Here is a 13951-nt window from a genome sequence, read left to right as displayed (position 1 = left end):
CCCTTACCACTCTTCTGCCTAGAACCAATGCATAGATAGTATTGATTCTGTTTTTTTATTTTTTTTTATTTTTTAGAAAAATTTTTCCCACAGTTACATGATTCATGTTCTTGATCTCTCTCCCCCAACCCCAAGTAGTCAATGCAAATTTCCACTGGTTTTAACATGTGTCATCAATCAAGACATATTTCAATATTATTGATAATTGTTCTAGGGTGGTCATTAAGAGTCTACATCCTAATCATGTCCACATCAACCCATGAGTTCAAGCAGTTGCTTTTCTTCTGTGTTTCCTCTCCTGTAGTTCTTTCTCTGAATGTGGGTAGTGTTCTTTTCCAAAAGTCCCTCAGAATTGTCCTGGGTCATTGCATTGCTGCTAGTACAAGAGTCCATTACATTTGATTTTACCACAGTGTATCAGTCTCTGTGTACAATGTTCTTCTGGCTCTGCTCCTTTCGCTCTGCATCAGTTCCTGGAGGACTTTCCAGTTCACATGGAACTCCTCCAGTTTATTATTCCTTTGAGCACAATAGTATTCCATCACCAGCATATATCACAATTTGTTCAGCCATTCCCCAATTGAAGGATATACCCTCCTTTTCCAGTTTTTTGCCACCACAAAAAGCACAGCTATAAATATTTTCATGCAAGTCTGTTTATCTATGATCTCTTTGGGGTACAAACCCAACAATGGTATGGCTGGATCAAAGGGCAGGCATTTTTTATAGCCCTTTGAGCATGATTCCAAATTGCCAGCCAGAATGGTTGGATCAGTTTACAACTCCACCAGCAGTGCATTAATGTCCCAATATTGCCACATCCCCTCCAACATTCATTACTCTCCCCTTCTTTCATTTTAGCCAATCTGCTAGGTGTGAGGTGATATCTGAGAGTTGTTTTGATTTGCATTTCTCTAATTATTAGAGATTTAGAACACTTTCTCATGTGCTTATTGATATTTTTGATTTCTTTATCTGAAAATTGCCTATTTGTATCTCTTGCCCATTCATATCCCCTGGAGAATGGCTCAATTTTTTATACAATTGATTTAGCTCCTTGTATATATGAGTAATTAGACCTTTTTCGGAGTTTTTTTGTTATAAACATTTTTCCCAGTTTGCTGTTTCCCTTCTGTTTTAGTTGCATTGTGTTTGTTTGTACAAAACCTTTTTAATTTGATATAATTGAAATTATTTATTTTATATTTTGTAATTTTCTTTAACTCTTGCTTGGTTTTAAAATCTTTCCTTTCCCAGAGCTCTGACAAGTATACTATTCTGTGTTCACTTAACTGTCTTATAGTTTCCTTCTTTATATTCAGTTCATTCACACACTCTGGATTTATCTTGGTGTAGGGTGTGATATGTTGATCTAAAACTAACCTCTCCCATATTGTTTTCCAATTTTCCTAGCAGTTTTTGTCAAATAGTGGATTTTTGTCCAAAAAGTTGGGCTCTTTGGGTTTGGGACAGTTATCATACACTGTCTTGCTGATGTCACTTACCCCAAGTCTATTCCACTGATCCTCCCTTCTATTTCTTTGCCAATACCATATTGTTTTGATGATTACTGCTTTATATTATAGTTTAATATCTGGTACTGCTAGGCCACTTTCCTTCATGTTTTTTTTTCATTATTTCCCTTGATATTCTTGATCTTTTGTTCTTCCGAATGAACTTTGTTATTTTTTTTTTCTAATTCTGTAAAAAAGTTTCTTGGTAGTTTGATAGGTATGGCACTAAATAAGTAAATTAATTTGGGTAGAATGGTAATTTTTATTATGTTAGCTCATCCTACCCATGAGCAATCAATGTTTATCCAATTGTTTAGATATAGTTTTAATTATCTGGAAAATGTTTTGTAGTTGTGTTTGTATAATTCCTGTGTTTGTTTTGGCAGATAGATTCCTAAGTATTTTATATTGTCTAGGGTGATTTTAAATGGTGTTTCTCTTTCTAACTCTTGCTGTTGTGATGTGTTGCCAATATGTCAAAATGGTGATGATTTATGTGCATTTATTTTGTATCCTGCAACTTTGCTAAAGTTGTTAATTATTTCTACTAGCTTTTTAGTTGATTCTCTAGAATTTTTTAAGTAGACCATCATATCATCTGCAAAGATTGATAGCTTAGTCTCCTCATTGCCTATTTTGACACCTTCAATTTCTTTTTCTTCTCTAATTGCTACTGCTAATGTTTCTAGTACAATGTTAAATAATAGAGGTGATAATGGGCATCCTTGTTTCACGCCTGATCTTATTGGGAAGGCTTCTAATTTATCCCCATTGCTTATGATGCTTGTTGATGGATTTAGGTATATACTGATTATTATTTTTAGGAAAGGACCTTCTATTCCTATGCTTTCTACTATTTTCAATAGGAATGGGTGTTGTATTTTGTCAACAGCTTTTTCAACATCTATTGAGATAATCGTGATTTTTGCTTGTTAGTTTGTTGATATACTCAATTATGTGGATGGTTTTCCTAATGTTGAAGCATCCTTGCATTCCTGGTATAAAAACCACCTGATCATAATGGATAACCCTTTTGATCACTTGCTGGAGTCTTTTTGCTAGTATTCTATTTAAGATTTTTGCATGTATGGTCATTAGAGAGATTAGTCTGTAGTTTTCTTTCTCTGTTTTCGGTCTGTCTGGCTTTGGAATCAGTACCATATTTGTGTCATAAAAGGAATTTGGTAGGACTTCTCCTTTGGTTATTAGGTCAAATAATGTATAGTATTGGGATTAGTTGCTCTTTGAATGTCTGATAGAATTCACTTGTGAATCCATCAGGCCCTAGCAATTTTTTCTTAGGGAGTTCTTTGATGGTTTGTTCGATTTCTCTTTCTGATACGGATTATTTAAGTATTCTATTTCTTCTGCTGTTAATCTAGGCAATTTATATTTTGTAAATATTCATCCATATCACCTAGATTGCTATATTTATTGCCATATAATTGGGCAAAATAGTTTTTAATGATTGCCTTAATTTCCTCTTCATTAGAGGTGAGGTCTCCCTTTTCATCTTTGATACTGTTAATTTGGTTTTCGTCTTTTCTTTTTTTATTAGATTTACCAGTACTTTGTCTAGTTTATCTGTTTTTTCAAAATACCAGTTTCTAGTCTTATTTATTAATTCAATAGTTCTTTTACTTTCGATTTTGTTAAAATCTCCTTTGATTTTTAGTATTTCTAATTTAGTTTTCATCTGGACATTTTTAATTCGTTCATTTTCTAGTTTTTTAAGTTGCATGCCCAATTCATTAATCTCTGCCCTCCCTAATTTGTTAATATATGCACTCAGTGATATAAATTTTCCCCTTAGAACTGCTTTTGGCTGCATCCCATAGGTTTTGGTAAGAAGTCTCATCATTGTCATTGTCTTCAATGAAATTATTAACTGTTTCAATAGTATTGATTCTAAGGCAGAAGATAAAGGAAAGAAAGGAAGAAAAAAGAAAGGAAGAAACAAAGACAGAAACAAACAAACAAAGAAAGGAAGGGAGGGAGGGAGGAAGGAAGGAAGGAAAGAAAGAAGGAAGAAAAGAGGAAGGAAGAAAGGAAGATAGAGAAAGAAACAAACAAACAAACAAAGGAAGTAAGGAAGAAGAAATTAATTGAACATGTCCTTCAACGATGCAGACTATAACCTATACACACTTGTCCATGTACAACTCTGAATCATGTCATCCTGGAAGTTTGTTGAAAAGGATCCACCCAAAGTGCTAATGTACTGAAGATATCACTATATCCAAAAGAAAATATTTAAAAGAAAAGGAAAGAGCAAATAAAAGAGAACCAAACCCATCAGGGAGCTTGGTCTTAAACTAGACTTAGAGGGATGAAAAGCATTTGTGCAGAGACAAAAAGGAAAAGAGGACATTGTAGGTGGATATGATAACATGGACAAAGGTAGAAGCAAAAATGAGGGTAGTAAACTCCTCTGAATGAGAAAGTCAAGAGAACCATACTCTGAGACCAGTATGTCCACTACCCATGCAAATACTAAGAAAATCACTGAATCCACAGTTGGCAGCTCCACAGAGATTCAGAATTCTTGTTTTTCATATTTTGATCTCATGTACTGTATCCAGACACTATACTATTGCCTTATCACCTGCGACCAAGTCCTTTCTCTTGCCAAGAGCTCCATAAATTTCTGTTTGTCCTTTTCCACTGTTCCTGAATCCTTCACAACCTTATTTCCTCTTCCAGTAATCTAGAATTCTGGAATCTGAGTTTTGGAAGGAAACAGAGGAAATCTATTACAAACCATATTCAAAAATAAATCCCCTCTATAATACAGCTAATAAATTGCCATCCAGCCTGTGCTTGAATATCTCCAGTGATTGGGAACCTATTATCTCCCTCTTGATTCCATTCAATTTTGAGACAGCTCTTTCTTTTAAAGGTCTTTTTTTTCTCCATAAATGGAGTCAAAATCTGCCTCTCTATAATTTCCATTCATTGATTCAGTCATTCAGCCACAGTAGCTGTGGAAACTGCAACTTGTCTTCTCCAAGCTTCCATCTGCATTTCCTGTAGTTTTGTCCTTGTCTTTTGTAATATCTCCCTGGAAAGGATGTCCTGCTTTAATCTCTGCCTTTTGCCTGCTTGGCAGAAACCTGAATGCTTTTACCTGTCCACTTGACAAGATCTCCACCTGTTGTTTTCTGATATTGACTGTACATCTGTCTTATTGACTGCTAACAGATTTGCTCCAGTCACCAATCCTGTCTCTAAGTTTGACTTCTCCTAAATTCAGCCATTTCTCATCTGGTCTGAACACTTCTAAGTGGTTCATAGGTGAAGGTTTTCCTACTGATATACTAAAATCTCACCCTATGTTCTCTATTCACACTACAAAAAGATCTCTCCCTTTTCCTGGGGGCAATGAACTAATTGAAGCATCTTTTAACTACTGTTATATTTCACGTATTCATTATAATGGGGTGTGGGAAGGGGCAAATCCAGCTCCCATATTAAGAAGAATTAATATAACATAATCACAAATCATATTAGAATTAGAAAATTCAACCTTTACTAAATAGCTCTGCTACCTACTTACCTGTGACTTTAGGTAAGTCATGATCTTTCTGAGTCTTAATTTTCTTTTTTTGGAAAATATGTAGCTGGGACTAAATTATATCTAACAGATCTTGTAGTTCTAATTTCATGACCATAACTTTGTGACTCTTCCAGTTAAATGAGATAAGAAAGGGGAGACAAGCATATTTACAGGAATGGTATGCTATTTCTAGTGCAGGAACACTTAAACTAATTCAATTCAATCCAAAAAGATTTATTAAGGATTCCTAAATTGGGAGACACTGTGTTAAAAGCACCAGAGATAAAAAGACAAAATGAAAAACAGTCCCTGCCCCCCAAAAGCTTGCTCTTTAAAAACAGGCAAAATGAATAGAAAGATTTTTTTAATTAAATCTATCATTGATCAGTTTTTCTATATGAGATCCATTGCCTTAATTTAATAAACCATTATTTTGTACCTACAACTTCATTCATCTCCAAGCTGCATTCTATGTTTTCTCTACCATAACCCTGTGCCATGTGCCTTTGTCTCCCCTTTTTTCTCACCTTCAACTTATTTTAATGTGTCTACTGCCATTATAATGTAAGCATGAGTGAAGACAAGTACAACCTTTTTCTATGTACCTTCTATTCCCAGGGCTTAGTGCATTGCATGACTCAAAGTTAGTGCTTAATAAATTCTTGCTGACTAACACTAGTAACCCCAAAACCTCATTGATGAAAAGAAATTCAAAAGCCATCTAGTCTGAACCACTCCCAAATAACAAAATGACAGAAATAGAGTTGGTGCTTAATAAATGCTTGTTGGTTTACTGATTAACCTCTAGTGAAAGGGAGCTCACCACTATGTATGAGGATCTGGGCTAGGCTCCAATTTCAAACTGTCAGGAGGATTCTATCCTGAAACAACAATAAAAATAAAATACAATCTTTCCCCTTTCTCCCATCAGAAGGATTTGGGGACTCTTGTTTAGTCTTGCTGTTTGTTTAGGCTCGTACACTTTGGCTCACAATAAAAACCCAAACGTTCTTCTGAATATCAATAAGCCCACCAGCTAAAACTAATAATTCGCTCCAGTTCTATATATAATCCACATTCCGTGCTTCACCAATAATTCCCTTATTTTCTTAAGCCAAAATGAAGGAGTACAAATTTAATTTAATGCTCTGCTCAGTCTAGACACACTCTATTGAATTCTACATTTAATTTGCACGGAAGCAGCACTAAAGCTTATGTCTGCATTAATTTACCAAACATTGTCTCAAAAGCCCTGACATAGCATTGTCTACACACAACTGAGAGCACCCTGGAAAATCTCACTTATTTGCAGTGGTAAAACAGGGGGAAAAATCCCTTTTTTCCCTCTTGTCAGACAGATGAAAGAATGAAGTATCCTACTTGACTACAAGCAGTAAACTTTTAACCTAAACAAAAAGAAGTACGCACTAAAACTTGAACTTTGTGGGAGAAAACGAGAACATCACTTCACTACATTAATTCCCTCAAAAGTGTGATTGAATGAAAATACTTTGTCAGACTCTATCATTATCAGAAATCACTGGAGGTTATTCTGTGGGAAAATGATGATACCTTTTTTTACAGAAATGTCTTTTTTATTCCAAAACTCAGTTTAAATATATACTGTTTTTGCTTGAACCAGAATGGTGACAAAGGGCTATCGCCAATGTCATTTGACAACTCTAATTTTTTGTCACACATCAAATGATACCCCTGAGGAAAAAAGTCATCTATGCTTCTATTTTAACCACATGAGAATGCCTTTGTTCTAGTATATCTGGGAGTAAAAAGGAAAGAGAAAATGCAAATGTTACCTTAGAATTGGAAAAATAAGTTAATGTGACTATTCACACTGAATTATTTCTGGAACAGAGTTACTAAATAAATATGGATGACTAGAATGGAGGTGATATATGAAGCTGGGGAAAAGGTTTCTATGACCAACTTGTAAGTAATACTTTCTACAGAAATGCTGTCAGTCGAATTTGCACTTTGACATATCTATCACCTAAACATTAGGTGGATTTCTGGGGAATCAGAGTCTAGCTCTGCAACTAGTTAGATGATTCAGTAGAGAGAGTACAGGATTTAGAATCAGGAAAATCCTGCCTCAAGTAGTTTCTAGCTGTATAACTCTGGGAAAGTCATTTCATCTCCCTATACCTCAGTTTCCTCATTTGTAAAATGGGGACAATAATATTACAAAGATAAAATTATTTAACACAAAAAGTGCTTTGTAAACCTTAAAGTATTATATAAAGAGTAGCTATTGTTATCATTTTATATAATAATAAATTATAATAGTAATAGATAACATTATACATACTTGACAAAATATTAATATATAACATAAGTTATATTATAATAATAATTCCTTCTTGACTCTGCCCCTTTTAAAAGTGGTACCACTGTTCTGTGGTTGATTTTGGATTTGTTATGCAACAATATACCAAATTCAACAAAATGTCATGACTCATATTTCCCCACCCCACTAAAGTCTGCTTCTTTCTGTCTGTCCCACTACATTTCAGTCAAGGTCACTCAGAATTCATTCTATATAAAATAAAACCTTACTAAGAACAACAGTGATAAATAAGTGCTCCTTCCACTAGCCTATAATCCACTGAGTTCCCACAACAAACCTCAGGCAGCAGGCAAGACAAGCAATGTTTAGAAGGTGAAAAAAGGGAGAGATTTTACCTCTAGCCTTCATTTTAATGCTATATAGTTCAGTTTTGTGTTGTAAGATCTATAGCATCTTAAGGTTTGTCATGTTGAAACATGCAGTACTGTAGAGAGCCTCATTGGGCATCCTGATAGCCATGACTCCCCAGCTCCATCCCTTCCTTGGGAAAAAAAAGTGGTTAAATATTAAAAATGTATCTCTGACCCTTCTCCAATACTGGGAAAATCTGAAATGATTCTCCTTGTGGAATGTAATACCACCTGCTTATCAAAATCCCAACAGTGATAACTTGCTGAAGGGTGGACAGCCTACCTCAGGAACAATTTCTCCAAAAGCTTCATTTCTCTTCTTCTTAATCATTTCTTTAAATTCCTCACCATGATGATCATCATTCCCCCAAGCCATGATACTCCTCGGGGTTGTATGGGTAAAATCTGAGTACTAAAAATAAGTGGGGTCAATTATTTTCCCACTAGAGATTTTACATATCCCCACTCTTGCCTCATGTAAAGAATAAAAAATTCATCTCTTCAACAGAATGCTTGTGAAGCCTACTGGATACATAGTTAATCATTCAATCAACAAGCACTTATTAGTGCAATACTTTGTACCAGGAACAGTGCCAATCAAGATTGTTGACAGACTTTTCCAGTAAATGGGGTCTTGTAGTTAACCCTTTAGATTAATTAGAGACCTCTACACAAAGAGACAAAGATATATAAGGACAGAAGATCAATTTCCCTCTGAGAAATATAGCGAGAAGAGTAGTTTTTCCCACTTTTCTGAGTATAATGAGGTTATGATGAATTCAGCTTGGGTTATGTTGAATTTAGTGATAGTGGTACATCTATGTGGAGATATTCATCAAAAAGCTAGAAATGTAGTTTGTAGTGTTCTGGAGAGAGATCATAGGTGAAGCTATTTCTTCTAAATTATATCTGAATTACCTACATAGAGGTGATTATTAATATTCTTGTTATTATTAATATGATGTCCATGTATCAACCAACTGCTCAGTCACCCAGAATTCTGACTTTAGTGTCATCTTCCAATTTTCTCTCACTCTTATTTTCCAGAAGTATCTGCTAATAAATCCCTTTGATCTTCCCTCTGAAATAGCTCTCAAATCTGGAGTTTCCCTTTTACTTACACTGAACTACCCTACTTGAAATCTTCTCTTGCCTAGACTTAAATGGTCTTTTTGCCTTTCCTTCTCCAATTCATTCTTCTCAATGTCGGTGAAATAATATTCTTAATTCACCTCTCTGATCATATTCCTCTTCTACTCAAAAACTATGACCTGGAGTAAGTAACAACCTCAGCTGCTTCTATAGCATCTACCTTACAGGATAGTTGTGAAGATCAAACCACATCATAACTGCAAAGCACTTGGCGCAAGTAGTAAATGCTCTATACATGTTTCCTATGATGATGATAATGATGGTGATGATTTTATTTTCTTTCCCTACCCTGAGGAGTCCTATACTACAAAATTAGCCTTCATTTTCTTACTCCTTCAAATTTGACCTTCAATGTAGTTATTAGAGAAAAAGAAGTCTAATCAGGTAAATTTCTTTCTGACTTAGATAAGAATATGTTAACTCTCTAAAGTGGGGAAAGGATATTTTATAGATTCGTACAAAATCAAAAGCCATCTATTCCAAATCCCTTATTTTGCAAATGAAGAAACTTGGAATGAGATATATTAAATGACTTGCCTAAGGTCACACAGATAGTAAATAATAAAAAGCAAATTTTAAAACCAGATCATCTGATTTCAGAATCAAAGTGATTTCCACTGTACTATGCTATATTAACATTTTTAATAAGGACTTTTTAAATCTAAATTAATGTATATGTAACCAAGAGCTCAAAGACTAGTTGTATATGAATATCCTCATTGACAATTGATTGTTTGATTCTTCATGCCTATATGAAGGTTACAGTTAATGAGAGCTTGGTTGAACAGAGATCTTAGTCTTATCTTCCAGCTTCAAAAGAAATTCTTCCCAACTTAGCATATACTAGAAACTGAGGAATTTCTTCTTCTTTTGTGGAAATCTGGGATGCTCTCTCTCAACTGAGTTGAGATACTTCACTCCCAGTAGGAAAAGCTCATTCACTGTATTTTATCTAGCACATTCTCATCTATTAACTCTACTGATTTCTCTTTACAAATGGCTTAGATAAGTGGGTTTATTTCCTATTTGGTTAGTGTGATCTTTGTGTAACTGCAATTTGGTAGGAAGGTAGTCAAGCCAGAAGGACTCCTTCACTGAAATATAACAATTAGGAGCATGCTTTAAATTTAAAACCATTTATCCTAGTCTAACAATATTTAGGGAGAGAAATGGATATAATTTAATAGATATAATTCTAGCTTAGTATCCCTCCCTAAAAAGAGCAGAGTGACTAGCCCTTTGGCCCCAATATCTTGTTTCCCCTCTTGGTAGAAAACAAAATGTCTTTTGGAGAAAAAGGAGTGGAAAAAAACCCTAAAGATATTTATCCATGCCACATACCTTGTGTATCCTTCCATATAATATGTAGTGAAAATATTTTTGAGCAAGGATGTCTTCCTACTTTTCTTTGTCTTCCCTGGCATATTTTCCATATCGATTAGTTGCCAAACCCTTTACCCCTGATACTGAAATATCTTTGCTTATTCTTACCACTTCTTGCCTTCTCATACCCTCAAAGAAATTCTCTCCAGAAATCAATTTAAGGCTTGACAGTTTGAGATGATACAAAGTTCCCTAGAAACAAATTAAAACTGATATATGACTACTAATAAGCAAATATCAAATGTATTCCATAATCTTGGAATGAGATTTTTAAACAAAATCAACTTTAATAGAAAAAAATATTAAATTTTTGACACTTTTAAGTAAATCATTCCAGAGTTGTAACTAAAAAGCTAGAGGAAGGCAATAATTTAAAATGCTGAACTTCTGATTAAAGAAATTATAATTTCCAATATATAACTTACCCAGTGAAAATACTGGCAAAAGCCTAGTATTCTGAAAATAACTAAAAAATTTTTATCATATTGCGGACCCTAGCTTTTAAAAAATAATGCAAATACAACGGAGAATTTGCTGATTAATATTAACCTATTCCTCCAAAAATTCCAACTCAAATTCTTCCACTTTAAAAATGTTTCCTGTAATACCAGGTCACAATAAGAATTCCCTTTCCTAAAACTTCATACAGGACATTTTCTTGACCTCGTGATTGTGTGGGGATAAAAGAGCTTTTTCTCTTCCTTGGGAGTAGCCATTTACTTGACTATTTCTGTCCTCATTATTGTAGTACTCAGTTCTTGATGTACTCAGACCATAATCAATAGGCTGCTACTCTCCTCCAAGTTGCCATAACCAAGATGCCACAACCTTCTCAGGAGTCACCTTTCCCTACACCACATGTAAGTTTTGCTAATTTCTCTTGTTTTTGCCTCTGTAACAAAGCACAAGCCTAATCCCTTTTAAAATTAAGGGAATTCTAAATACCTGTAGATTGTTATCTATAGTTTCTTCTACAAGGTTCTTGATCCTGGCTTGATCACCTTTCTAAGACTTAGATTCTGTGTCCATAAAAATTAGCCAATGTAGTTTAGCAATACAGCATTACAGTTGTCAAATGACTTGGGTTTACATTCTGACTCTGCCACTTACTATCTAAGGGATATCAAGCAGCTCATGTTACCTCACAAGTTTCATTTTTCTCACTGAAAAGTGAGAAGATTAGACAATATGAATGAGCTCTAGGTATAGGTCCTTAGACATTCTGAGAATTATTTTCCTACAGAAAAAAATCATTAAATATAAAACCTATTATACTTGACAAAATAATAGAATAAAATTATAATGAATATACTTATATTGAATTATATAGAATCCACGGGAAGTCCACAGAGAAGAAACCCAACGGCAACCCTTTAGCCAAGTTCTAGAGCTTCATCATTAAGCAAAAAATATTTTAAACATACAGGAGGCCTTTGACATATTGAGTAAAAATATTTAAATTACAAAGGACAATTTGTCATAATCATAGTGTGCCTCTCAGGGGGTACTTATACCTAAATTATCAAAAAGGGCAAATATTGGATCATTCATGCACTCATGTTCTGACTATCCCCAGTTTTATTGTCCATAACCATAAGAAATGGTGGTAAGTACTAGAATAAAGTGTCTCAAAAAGTAAAAATAATTAATTTGTACCTCTCACTGACATCAATTGCAAAGCTAAATTTGTTTACGAATGGAAAAAAAGATGGATTTAAGGCAAGAGAGGTATTTGAATCATTTCTACTGAAGAAATTGATTATGATACCAAATTTAACATGTAAATCTATTAAAAAGAATAAACTTAAGAAGGTCTAATTTCTTTTTAAAATCTCATCTTATCTGGGAGGTCACTAAGAAAATAAAGTGATGATATTTATGGGCATAATCCATGAAAAGAAATAACTTAAAGCAATGGAGTAGGAAATTAATGAAGCTAAAGAAAAGAATAAGAAGACCTTAGAAATGATGTAGTCTTCCCTAACTCCATTTGACATCTGAGGAGACTGAGACTCAGAGAGATGTACTAAGCTGTTTCATGCTGTGATAGTAGTAGAAGTTGGATTGAATCTAAGTTCTCTGACTCTAGATCCTTCCAGAAGACCATGCTTTTCTCTTTCATGAAAAACACATGAAGGGGTTCAGATCCTCAAATTCTTTGGAGAAGGAAAGATATGGAGAAAGCATATAGTCATTATTTTGGAAAGTTTAACATAAATTAAGTTAATTCAAAAAAAGATATAGAGTGATATGGAGAGGGATATGCGAGTGGGGAGAGGTGGAGTATCAGAGGGTACTTAGTGCAAAGATAGTGGATGATGTTGGTGATAAAACCAATAAGAACAGCTGGTGGCAAATTAAGAGCTAAATAAATAATAATAAATGTATAAGATAGAGAAATGTAGAAATACAGAGACAGAGAGAGATTTTAAGAGGAAGAGAGATACAGAGACATAGTGTGATGTAATGAATAAATAGGTGGCCTTAGAATAAGGAAGAATGGTTTCAAATCCCTCTCTGATATGTCCTAGCTATAACCCTTGACAAGTCACTTGACCTCTGAGTGCCCTAGGCAATTTTTTAAAACTGTTAAATTGCCGAACAAGTGTAGATCTGCTTTAAGAAGTGTGTTTCCTCTCTTTGAGTTAACTATACCAATAAAGTCCCAGGTCTGGTTCAAATTCCCCTCCCATTCTTCCCCCAGCTGCCTCCCAACACATTGTGTATATAAAAATAGGCAAAAGTGGATGATTGTCACATAAATATATTACTGTAAAACAATAACATGTTTTGTTCCTTACTATGATACTTGTCTCCTTCATAATTTCTAGAATGATCTGTATTGGGAATTTCTAACTCATTAAAACAACAATCTGGTAACACTGGAAACTACTGGGGATTGAGACAGAGTCCAACTTTTCTCTTTAATGTTTCTAATACTCTGTTGCTCAAGGCTGTTGTTTGCCATTGTCATCAGTCCATTCACACTATTAAAGTTTTTCAGCACCTTACTTAAAGTTTTTATCTGGACTTTGCAAATTAATATTTCATACAAAAGTTCCACCATAGCAGAATAGCTAGCATGCTTGATTTGTTTTGGACACCTTGACATCTAAAAGGAAAACAAATGGAAAAGCTCTGAGGATGTGAAACAATAGGTAAGTAAGTGGATCACAGTCTTAGAAGTATGAGCAGTAAACAGAATTTAATGATGCCACATTATCATTAGAGAAAGCTGAGGGCAAACAAGATTAGCTCCTATAAGATAGAAAATAGAAGGGGACCAAAAAAACCCACTTACCAAGACTCAATTAATAAAATTAGAAATAATGAAGAGAAATAAAAGTGAAAAAATGCAAAAGTAACTGCAGGGAATATATCAATATTGATAAAACAGCAAAATAACTTTTAAAAAATAATACAATTCAATAGTGCTCTAAGTCAAAGCATCGATCTCATAAGAACCCTAGGAGGAAAGAATGGCACCAAAGTCCTAATTAGAGCAAATAATGAATATTTTTAAATGGTGTCATCCATCATATTTTAATTCATATTATTCAAAGTTATTATAATATAAAATGTAGTCATTGGTTCCAACTCAATAGAGATACACAGTACAAACTCAAATAAT

This window comes from Gracilinanus agilis, chromosome 4 (assembly GCF_016433145.1).
Source record: "Gracilinanus agilis isolate LMUSP501 chromosome 4, AgileGrace, whole genome shotgun sequence".
Taxonomy (NCBI): Eukaryota; Metazoa; Chordata; class Mammalia; order Didelphimorphia; family Didelphidae; genus Gracilinanus; species Gracilinanus agilis.
The sequence above is the reverse complement of the archived record's forward strand: the minus strand, read 5'-3'. Positions refer to the sequence as shown.